Source organism: Mya arenaria, chromosome 11, assembly GCF_026914265.1.
Source record: "Mya arenaria isolate MELC-2E11 chromosome 11, ASM2691426v1".
Taxonomy (NCBI): domain Eukaryota; kingdom Metazoa; phylum Mollusca; class Bivalvia; order Myida; family Myidae; genus Mya; species Mya arenaria.
This window is the reverse complement of record NC_069132.1, coordinates 47,706,570-47,718,782: the sequence shown is the minus strand read 5'-3', so window position 1 is coordinate 47,718,782 and position 12,213 is coordinate 47,706,570. Positions and strand designations below refer to the sequence as shown.

The following is a 12,213-nucleotide window of genomic DNA, read 5'->3' as shown; positions in this document are numbered from 1 at the left end:
ACAAACAATAATATTTTTAGTAAAAACAATGACAATGGTATATTTGGATTATTTCAAGAGAGAAATCAAAATTTAATCATTATAAACATATGACAGAGAAAGCTTTGTGATTAATAAAGATGTATGGTATTTTGTATACGCTTAGAAAAGAAATATAATGTGTGTGACCAAATGTATACGTATGATAAGATAGAAAAATACAGAAGAATACTGATATCATTAAGGGAAATGTTTTGTAACCCTTACACGAGCGTGTATAGCAGCGTGACATGGGTACGGAAGATAAACGCTATCAACAACACTAACCGAGTTGAAGGCAAGAAGTTCTTTACATACATGTAAACACGCATACACCCATGATTGTACAAGACATATCCGGCTGGGGGCCGGGGACGTCAGATCTTGTTACCCGTGATGGATGATAACCATCAACAACCGGGCACTTCATACGGCGAGCAGCCCCCACACCCTCTCCCTCCCTCTCAACCGGTAAACCGAACCCGCCGTGAGAAAACAATGCCAGAGATTCGTGTAGATAAGAGAGGAATGTAGACAACCCAGAATAATCTCTACTGTGACTGCAGTACACTATTCGGCAATTACACAATGTATTAGTCGTCATGTAAAGAACTTATAGAGATTTCACTGTCGGCCGTTGCGGCATTTGGGGTGTTAGTAGTTTATACTCCGGGTCCCGGCGTGAGCACATTGAAGGGTCCCAGAGTGACAGTTCGACCACCGCACACCTATCCTGGGCAGAACCAGTACTAGGTGCCTTCACCTCTGCAAGGAACTGACAACTTCTGTACATGCCATGGGCAGTGGTACAGTGCGAATGGTTGTAGAAAGGATTTCATAACCAATCACAACAGAAGTGACCTGGCCCGCCCGGGAATCGAACCCGGGTTGTCCGATTCAGAGTCCAACGCTCTACCGATTGAGCTAACCGGGCGGACCGTTGCGGCATTTATCGCTTCCTTGACCAAATCACTGAATAACATTAAACAATGAAAACGTGCCGAATTTAAATACAAATACAACATTTTCATTGATAATTCATACATGTTCCCGTAATTTATGCCAAACTGAAACTCCTAAAATTACTGTATCAAAGATGACGAACAGCGTGAAAAAAAGATTTGCTTTTGATACTCTTGCAGAAAAACATAAACAATACACCTATATGTATCACTTTACAGGGGCGGCTCCAGGAGTTTCTACAACACCATTTATTACAATATCTATAAACAAACCGTCCACGATTGGACGAAGAGCAATTTCCGTAGTCAGAATAAAACGCCATATTGACAAGTCTTCATATAGACCGGAAACAGTTTATCATGATATCATATTATCGCATGGAAAATAACTTCATAATCGCCAAACTGACCTGTTTAGAGACCGGAAACCATTTATCATATGACGTCATAAAAGATTAAACGGTCATATAATTAAACAGATATTTACTTAATAGCTGTGAAATATGAAGTTTATATTGACCCCAAATCATAATTAACCTCGGCTGTCGCCTTGGTCAAAAAATGATTTTTTGGTTAATATGACATCATATTTGACATCTTGTAAGCAAATAATTGTATAATATCATATATACAGTTATATGGTACATTAGTACAACTTGTTCCTGTACTGTAGTTTTCTTTGTATTTTTGCAAACATTATTTCCCTGATGTACAGCTATGATGCTGCTTTTTACCAAATGGCATCGCAAATAATCCGAATGTTAAACACGAACGCAGGGCATTAACCATTTAGATTAGTTAACGCTGTATTAGTCCGAGCAAAATTAGGTGTCTATCAAAGAAGATTACATCTGTAAAAGGCCGATTTGGGAGATAAAATGCCAGTGCCTATTACACCAGATATTATGGAAGAAAATTGAAGCCACAGACATCTCTGGCTTATTTTGAAAAATGGCTGGAAAATAGCCATGTTTAGCTTGTAGTTCGAGGTCTGGAATAAGATATATTAGCCCTAGCTTTGTTTATTGAATTTCAGTCATAAGTTTGTAAACTAAAGCCAGCGTTTTTATTAGAAGGCTTAATTTTTATCATCTTACGAGCTTTTTTGTTGTACGTGGTAAATGTAAAAAAAAAAATATCGTTCAAACCCATTTATGCCTCTTATAATCAACAAAACATTCCTGGAAGTAGAATATTTATTCTTCAAAGAGATCTTCAAAATGACACCCTCTCGCAATTGGTCTCCTATCCTAAGTTCAATTTCTTTGATATACAGAAGTGCGATCAAGTGATTAATCGTCAACATTACTAACATAATTGTATTGAGAAAAGTTTTAAATTAATTACTGCCCTTATCAATAAGGATGGCGAATCAATCAAATGTGAACGCCAAAACTGATTTCTGTCGGACAACAATCTTGGCTCAATGCGACCGAACAAATCACGATTCTAAGAGAGCAAACACGAGTTCTGACCGAAGGAGTTGCACTGTAGTAATATTGTGTTGACCGTTAATAATGTCGGAGCAGGTTGTGCTAACATTGCTCTGAATAGTCAAACAGACCCACTCATTGATCATCTCGGTTGTTTGTTTGATCCTGGCCACAGAATATCATTTTTTTGTAGACAATGAAACGTTCTTTGATAACGTCTATGACAACTGGTGCAAATGGTTCCCATAGAGATATGTCAAATTGAACTAGATAAATTTGTGTGGCCTTTTTTGATACTTAAAATCATACGTTACCAATTCGCCAAATGCATTCAGATGTGTCAGATGCATTTTGGAGATATACAGTGGCTTATATATTCTATAATTGTTCTTTATTAAATCTTTATTTTTAAATTTTTATTTTGGTCAATTGGCTTACTCTTGTATACGCCATATTGATTAATGCGAATATTGTACTATTCAATGTGAAGTGATGCGGCTCTTAAATACATATCTATATTGATGGTCATTAAAAATGTTTCCCAGACCAATCGCATTAAGGGTTGACACCTTATTTTATTCGACATGTAGTCAATTTCTAAACGAATAAATGCATTGACCGCATTGTCATGTCCGGCTGATAATAAACTACACAGACAGAAATGTAAATGTCTACCTTTCACTATTTCACTAGGAACAATAGCACAACAGCCCGATACATCTATTTCACTCAGTCCTGAGAACTTTAACAACCGTTGGATATGACACACAATCGTTTATGTTTCCAAATCGAGTGTCCCTCCAACACGGCAGCAACAAAAAGGCAAACACATGTCCATTTCAGTTACAAATACTCAGCTTGCCACCCAAGATGTATGACAACTGCTATTTTATTGTGAAATTATATGTTGTAACAGTGGGTCATTAAAATGGAAATAATTGTACAGCATATCATAACGCGCGATGTCAGAAGCCGTTGTTCAGTTTGCGTTCGTTGAAGCCAGGTACACGATAATTGGCCCGGTTTGCCGGGAAACATGAGCTCTTTCGTTTGCAACAAGCTTCGGCGGCTGGCGCTGTCGGTGATGATTAAAGTTCCGGTGACTAGGTGGATTAAACATGGACCATATTCAGGTGAAGGCAGTCAATCTTCGAAATTAGTCTATAGGCAATACATATGTAAAAAATACAATTCATTTATATCGAAAATGAATGTATTGCTTCAATGATCTTCGTATATAGTGCAAAATAGTGCCTACCCATTGTTACATGCATTATTTCTTTTAATTAACAAATGACAGTAAATCAAAGCATGGTTATACCATCTCAGAACATTGGCTTCTTTCCATATTAATATGTTTTGAAGATAAATGGTTTGTGAATTCAAAAACAAACTGAAAATACTTGGTCTGTTCGATCTACTTTTTTGTTTTCATTTTCACCGCATTGATTGAACTCGTACACCGGATATGGACATTTTACCGAATACACGGTGGTTACGTAAAACCAATTTTAGTGTTGTTTTTTATGAGAAACGTTATTTTTTCTAACGTTGTTAAATGTTTAGTAAACAAGTTGAACTTTTCCCCCATATATGGTATTGGGGGCCGCGAAGAACTTAACATCAGTGCGTGAAAATTGGTCAATTGACTATAGAATATATTGGAAATGTATTTAGTAGTGTCTGACCTATATGGATGACCAGGAAATGTGACGTTTGTACTGGCGAATTAGCAGTCGATTAACGCCATACACTTTCCTAATGGAAATCTGATATGTTCAAGATGTTTGATTTAATTTTATTTAAACATACATAACTATAGCTGTCACAGGAGTGAATAATTACCCAACACGCCGTCTGGGCACAGGATGGTAAACTATGTTTTTGAAAAGGGTCCCGGCATTAATTTGTCGAACATTGATGGATTGTAACCAGTCGAACTTGACCTGTAGTTTATAGTGTTTACTGTTTAACACGTGTATCAAGAATTATTTAAATCCACTGTACCTGTCCAAAATTTTCGTCCGGACACCTTTTTTTGCAAAATCAAAGCTGATAGGGGGACATAACTCCGTATAGAATGGTAGTTTGATACAAAAAAACGAACCTGACCTGTATTTTATTGATTTAAACATATTACCAAATAATATTTAATACCGTCAACCCTTTCAATAGTTATCGTCCGGATAAAACCAACCAACCGACCGGCCGACCAACCGACCGACAAGCTCACTGCTTTATACTAATCCGCCAACCCCCCCCCCCCCCCCCCCACCCCCACACACACCCCCCCCCGTAAAAAAGGAAAAAAGAAACCAACAACAACAGCAACAAAAACAACCAAACACAACAAAACAAACAATCTTTAATTTGTGGGAGTATAAAAAAAAAGATGTTGTCTTGATTCTTTACATATGGCACTAATGTGTTCATGTTGCTTTTCTAATTCATATTAAAGTACATGTTATGTATGTGGGCAAGTCAAAGGCAGTCTAAAGTCAGTCTAGAGTTTCTTAATAATGCCACTAGACTATTGTGATCATAGAAGAAAACAAAACAAAAATATATACATGTCAGCATAAAAACATTAATCTAATTTTAAACTTTTGAATAGTTTACTGTACAAATTATAAATCTGAACGTACGATACATAATTGACAAGTTTCATTTCATTGACTGAGCTTTGTGTGTTTCCAATACGATGCCAAGCAAACTTGCATATAAATTTTATACTTTATCATTTTTCATGTTTAAATTCATCCTGACACTCTGCTCCAGTGATTTTGTTAAACCACCCGCTATTGACTGCACGTTTTCCACGACAAGGACAAAAGGTTTCCGCAATATGATTACACGATGTGATCCAACATAAAAGAGCAAAGTGTGTAGTGTGACAGGCGTGACGACATAAATCAGATACACATCAAATGGACGCCATTTTCCAGGCGAATTGCTTTGAATACTCATTTCAAATGGATGAACAAATGTAAGTCCATTCCTAAAACTCTGTTTCATATAAATGCAAACACCAATCTCTGGCACCACGACTATCGGACACAATCGCTTGATGTTTTTATTTTTATTTTTTAGACATCTGAAGAAATACGAGGACACTATTTCATAACAAAGCCAAATGATACGGTACATAACATGTCATATATTTATGTATCGATGTGAGTACCGTTTGCATCGAATTGTATAGTGACTAAAATACTGTTAATAAGGCAGTATACAAACGTTCGGATGCATTACATAGATCATATTAAACCAACAAGAAGGCCAGATGGCCCTTAAATAAGTCACCTGAGAAAAAAGTTTTAAACTTGCAATTTGCTGGAGATTCTAGGAAATCTGTAAAAGTCTCAACAAAACAGCTGGCATTATACATGAAGTTGATATAAGAGATCAATAGCCTGGGTTAAATCAACATCAGCTACACGAAACTATCTCTATTAGTTTAAAACAATTAAGCGAATACTTAATCAAAATATTATATATGAAAACGCAACTAGTTCTAGAAATATTTCAAAGTTCTTTCACGTTTCATATATGGCTTGATGCAGGGTGCCAATTTAGATGTTTCAATCTCTTGTGAAGAAAAGTTATACTAGTATTTTAACATGAGGCTGTTCTGTTCACATGCAAATAAGACTACAGTATGTATAATTCAACCAACAAAAACAGTTTTTCAGACTGACGATAGTAAATTTCTATTTCAGGATTTTCACACAGACACACACTACAGTATAAAATCAATGACTTCATAAAACTCTATCATAAAATAGACCAAGTGATTCTCGGAAAATAATGATCTTAAATTATTCAGAGTATCTCAATTCCAGCGTCATAAAATTTAACACCAAATGTTCTCAAGGCTTTGATGAACCGCGGTTTTTAATTTTCGATCTCATGATTTATTTACAATATTCAATGTTTCCATTATGAAAAAAATCTAAATTAAAGATCCAGAGAGCAGAAGATGTGAGGGAAATTCGATATGGAAAAGAAATAACTTTATATTACTGATAAAGACAGTGTTAGAGGGTATTGTCCTTGTGTTTGATTTTCGTGTGAGCTTTACTTGGCTGTTTTCCCCGCAATATTAAAACCAAAACACACAAGTGATGCGACAAAGCTAGTCTGTTTTTTTTTTAAGAGCATACCTCGAAAAACAAAATTTAGCAAGATTTCCCACATCTACGCATTTGTCAGGTTCCCTGTGCAGGTGTTCGTCTGCTTATAATTTACACGATGAGACTTGGACGTAAACCAGCATCTGAGGCATTGTTGACATCAGTGTTGTCTTATTAACCCATAAATGCCTGGTGTCCACTTCAGTAGATATTTATTTGTTTATAGGTTAAAATTTAAAGTGCTGAATCTGGTTGCAATCCGTTGGTTGTGCTTATAATTTGTTCATTATTGCGTATTAGGGGATACGCCGAAGGTAGGATGGATTATTTTTTTAAACTACGCGTATTTTTTGTTTTGTTTTTTGAAGAAAAAACGAGTAACTGTATCCGACTTATACGACCATAAGTGTATTGCATATATTAGTGAGCAAATAAATGTATAAATAAATAAATAAATACAGATTTATAGATAGTAAAATAAAAATATTTTTCCGAAAGATAAACATAAGATTATTATCATGGCCTTTCTAAACACAATGTATCGGCTGTAGTGGGATTACTAGAAATTCTCGTGCACGGTCCGCTTACAACCGTAAGAAGACACCTTTTCAATAGCTCTGCTGGGGGTATAGTCGTAAAATAAATTTTGGCTCTGTTTATCGATTCTGATTTTTTATATGCGTGTTTACAACAGTAGACGCTAGGACAAAGAGGGTACATGTCTATTTCTATAAACAGTAAACTTAATAGTTTCTCTTCAAAATTAGTACAGAAAGTCACTGTAAATGAATTCATATCGATGTTAGAGGATGATACAAGTTTCAAGAAAGCAGATATGTACATATTCAGCCACCACCTGTAACTTATTGATGAAGATAGTGGAAGCGAGGACGAAAGGCGTGACATACGACACAAAGTACGTGTTGCGTATTTAATTCATACTAAAGTACATGCAGTGTATGCAGGCAAGTCTAAGGCATTCTAATGACAGTCTAGAGTTTCTACTTTCTACGAAGGTCTTTAGTAAATTTACTCCTTGCTTGTGGACGAGGACAGGCTCATCCAAGAAGACCACTTGGACTGGACAAACAGGTCCCCGATGAGATTCGGCTGAATATAAAGGATCATAACACATATCCAGTGAAAGACGTCAGGTGCAAACAGAAGTGCAAAACCATGTACTATAAAATGTATAAAGAGCAGAAACATTGTCCACTGAGTCTTAGTGTTGAATTATAGCTGACAATAGAACAGAAAAATGCAATTTCACATGAATAGTTTTCAAAGATCATACTAAAAGCATAGCTTTGTGTATAAAAACGTGACAATGTCTGTTTCAGTCAAAATATTTCCATGTGTTAGATTTACAAGAACCAAATCGTACCTATAACGTTAACTCTTGTAGACAAAACTAAAAAGTATGTTAGTGATTATGATTACCATTTAAAAATAAACTCCGATACCATTGTTTTTCTTCACATTCATAAACATTTTATCCGACATAAAAAATCAGGCATTTATTGAGAAAGTCATTTATGGGAATAAGTTTTTTCCTTAAACATAATCTTTGATCAATACGTAAAATTATATGGTACAATTAATGCAACACATAAACATATTGCATTTAAAAACTGTATTAACAACTAGAAAAACTAAAGTTATTTATGGCAATAAGTTATTTCCTAAAACATAATCTTTGATCAATACGTAAACTTATAAGGTACAATAAATGCAACACATAAACATATTGCATTTAAAAACTGTATTAACAACTAGAAAAAACACAACAATCTCAAACAAATGTATTTATTTTCCTCTCCCAATTTTATAAATGAAAACAATGATATAATTATGATGCCTAACATAAGATAAATCATGTAAGATATTTCACAGTTTCACATCAGGGTAAACATATTAAATCTTGGTTAATTCAGACTATTGAAATAAAAATGGTGTCATTCTTATCAGATCACTTACATATTACCCTGAAAATCAGCCCAAACTGAATCAAAGCACTGAAAGTGCTGATGGACCTAGCCATCTTTTGGTCTGCTGCAAAACTAGAACTGATTTCGTTGTACATTACAAAGGAAATGGAAAGTGTTTTCTTATTTAACAAGGTCAAATATAGAAAGTGATAATGTTTTTCAGATACAGTGTTTGTTAAAACATTTTAAAGGTAAGAAACAGTTGTAAGATTAGGCAACACTGAACAAGGGATGTAATTTCAAATGTTTATTATCGGACAGATGATGATCGTTAATATCAGTAGAGATTGCAATGTTTGCACATAACATGTTTGGAAGCATGTCCCGAACAAAAGTATTTATGTTTTGGAAAATAGTGGATATTTAAAACAACCAATCTCACTAAAAGATGTTTTTTTTCAAAACGGAATAATTTCCTATAATTTGAATGAATTTTTAGTCGTTCTACAAAATTCTGTCAAGTTGAAATTTTGAGCAAGGATTGCATCATTAAAAAACAAACAAATCTAAAATTTTTCAAACGTGTAGAAGCAGAAAATAACATAGCAGTGTTATTCAGTGCCATCATGACCCTATTGTTTATGAAACAACATGGCTTGAAGGAACTTTAGGGTAACCTTTTAATTATTTTGAAATCTGGCCATTGGTTTCTTAAGAACAGTTTTCGATAAAGTCATATAGTGAAAACAAGCACCGCTCCCAGTCAGCGAAGTTTTTAACTTACGAACATGGCTTGAAGAACTGTGAACTTATTTTGAAATATAGCCAGCGATATTCAATGTTTCCCATATAGTAATATAATGAAAACCAGCACGTCCCCTGTAGGCCAAGTTTTTTTATGATCCTACCTGGCTTGAACGAATTTGAGATCAGGTCTCATAAGGAACATTGCTGTGAAATTATTTTGAAAACTGGCCAGCACTTTCTGAGGAGGAGATTTTTAAGTTTTCCATATAGTCATATAGTAAAAACTAGCCCCGCCCGTGTTGGCAACGCTTTTAGCGAACCAAAATGGCTTGAATATGATGAAGCGCCACCAACGAAACAGCATAACGAATTCATTCTTGTGTGGAAGGTTGATTTTTTTTTTTAGTTCCGTGTTTACATCGTGGGTATATTTGATACAAACAGTACAGTATAGTTTTGGACCTTTCATCAGATACATTTCTCGTCAGCCATCATGATATTGCGTTGAATTTATCATGTCTTACCACAAGGTTATACTTGATACATTGTTATAAAACAGGTTGATGCCTTCAAGCCCACTTCGGAAATTTTACGGTCGGTCATTTGTCGATTCGTCCGCCATTTGAATATTTCCCCAAATCTGAGTCATTTAGGGTCGCGCCGTTAACACATCGTATGCTATTGTTTCTACATAGACATTCTTTAATGTAAGATAGTTTACACAAATAATAATAATAATAATAATATTTCGGGAATACGTACTTCAGTACTCATTTGAAAATAATTGTATTAAGAACATCGGCGTCTGGTGCATGGATTTATTTCCTGTGAGGTAATTTTGATTGTATTGGTGAAACACGAGGGCGGTCTTTGCTAATTGATATATCACTATTGATATGCATTTCAAGCTGCATAGTGTCAACATGTTTCTTAGTTGACTACTTCCTTTTACTTTTATTAACATATCATTAAAATTCTGCAGCTGCAATAGAATCCATCTTTTTATTGAAAACATTTAATATCGAACTAAAAGTGTAATTTGACTGGCACCGTCATAAAACGATGGCACACGACTATGGAAGGGAATTAAAGCAAAAATTACATCATGCTTTCTGACTTGTACACCAAGCCTTGTTACTTTTAATCTTGCGTTATTGCATCTTTAATTTGTTATTTGGGCAACTGTTATGCTAGCTTCGTGAAAGTTCTTTCTTGTATCTTGGTTGGTGTAAAGTGACATTCAACGTTTGCCTATGCATAAATGTGCATGCATGTTTTCTGAATTTCTTGTCAGTCATTTATTAATTTATTCATTAATGTCAGTTAAATATTCTTATTTTAGCTATCTTTTTACTCTTGCTAGCTTTATAGCTTACTTCCTGAATTACTTTTTTCCCTTGCTTTGTTTTCCAATACTCAACATGAATGACGAATATCAGCAAGCACCAGGACAAATTCTGCATAGCAATATAACACTCATGATAAGATACGTCATAAAACGAGTGTTTCATATTATTACACCAGGTGGCTCTGTGCTAATAATGTCGGTTATTTCCGTACGTTTCTAAAAAAAATATAAAACGGGGACGGCGACCGGCTGCTTTATACAAAGTTCAAGAGTTACGTCCGAGAGTTTCCGTGCGGTTCCGTATAACTTTCCGAACTTGCGCCGTCTGGTGTCAAAAGACGGACTTGTTTTACATTCTGCTTTGAGGCATGTTTCAAAGTGCTTGCTTACATGTGCTCTTCAGTCATTAGGAGCATGTGAAGTTTCTTAATGATTCGTATACTCCTAAAAAAGCACCATGCAACTTAAGTTAACAGATATTAAAAATTAGGTATTAACTTTGAAAATAAACTGAACAGAATATGGCATCAATCAACATGATCAATATAACTTTTAACCCTAAAGATGCATAGATGGCGAATTAGGGATACAATAAGGCAATGTGTACAAGTCAAAAAGCAAGATGTAAATGTCTGAAAGCAAAATGTACAAGTCAGAACGCAATTTTTGCTTCAATACCCTTCCATACACGACGGTCTGGTTTACAATTTGGTTTACAATCTGGTGTACTTAAATCGATTCGTGCACGATTGCTTTAAACCTTTCCGAGGGCAGGGGTCATATGAGGTTTTGCCTCATCAACACGGTACAACTAGCTTTACAATTTGGAGGGTGTACATCGGAGTTTTAACGTGTACATCAGTCTTCAAAATATACAAGATAGAGAAGCAGAGAAATGGCCACTACTATTGTGTCCTTTAAACTGGCAATATCATAGGTGAAGCACAATTTACAATATAATTACTGAACAGATTTATCTCAAGTGAGTCATTAAATTTTCTTCTTAAGTCTTCATTTATTAAGCTTCAATTTTTGTCCAGTCTGTTCGAAAAGGGTTTTTGATGTCAGCTTAAATTTGAATTGACCTCCTAGACGATTGACAAGCACTTGATTGGCTGAGAGCTTATAACGGTGTAGCTGTTGTATGAGTCATAAAAACACTGTGAGATTTATTAAAAAACAAGCTGACGATCGTTGTGTTCACATCAGATCAGGTAACGATGATCTGTACACTCTTGAAAGCAGTTAAAGCCCGGCCTCTTTACCCAACAAGCCTTATTACTTGGTCAACGGCATTTCACTGAAAACAGCCCCGGCGAAAAAGGTTCATGAAGTTCATGCTTTTTAATGAAAAGTTCATGAAGGAAAAATGGCCAATTTATTCATGAAGTTCATGAATAATTCATGAAATAGTTCATGAAGGAAAAATGGCCAATTTATTCATGAAGTTCATGAACTAAAAGTCATTCAACTTACGAGTTCTTGAACCAAATTTCAAGAACTTCAAGAATTCAAGAACTTCAAGAACTAAAAGTAACTGAACTAAGTGTTCATCATATTTCATTTTTCTTTCATGAACTTTTTGCAGCAAATTAATATTATGAATTTTATGAATATTCATCAACAAAATTTCACTTTGATCAC

The 12,213-nt window shown here is 35.1% G+C and overlaps 1 non-coding gene across 1 annotated transcript; it reads right to left on the bottom strand.

The window, feature by feature from the left end:
• Window positions 1–880: 880 nt before the first annotated feature.
• Trnaq-cug (transfer RNA glutamine (anticodon CUG)) lies at window positions 881–957 on the bottom strand. The gene has a single exon. It is a non-coding gene; the product is annotated as a tRNA-Gln (tRNA).
• Window positions 958–12,213: the final 11,256 nt, after the last annotated feature.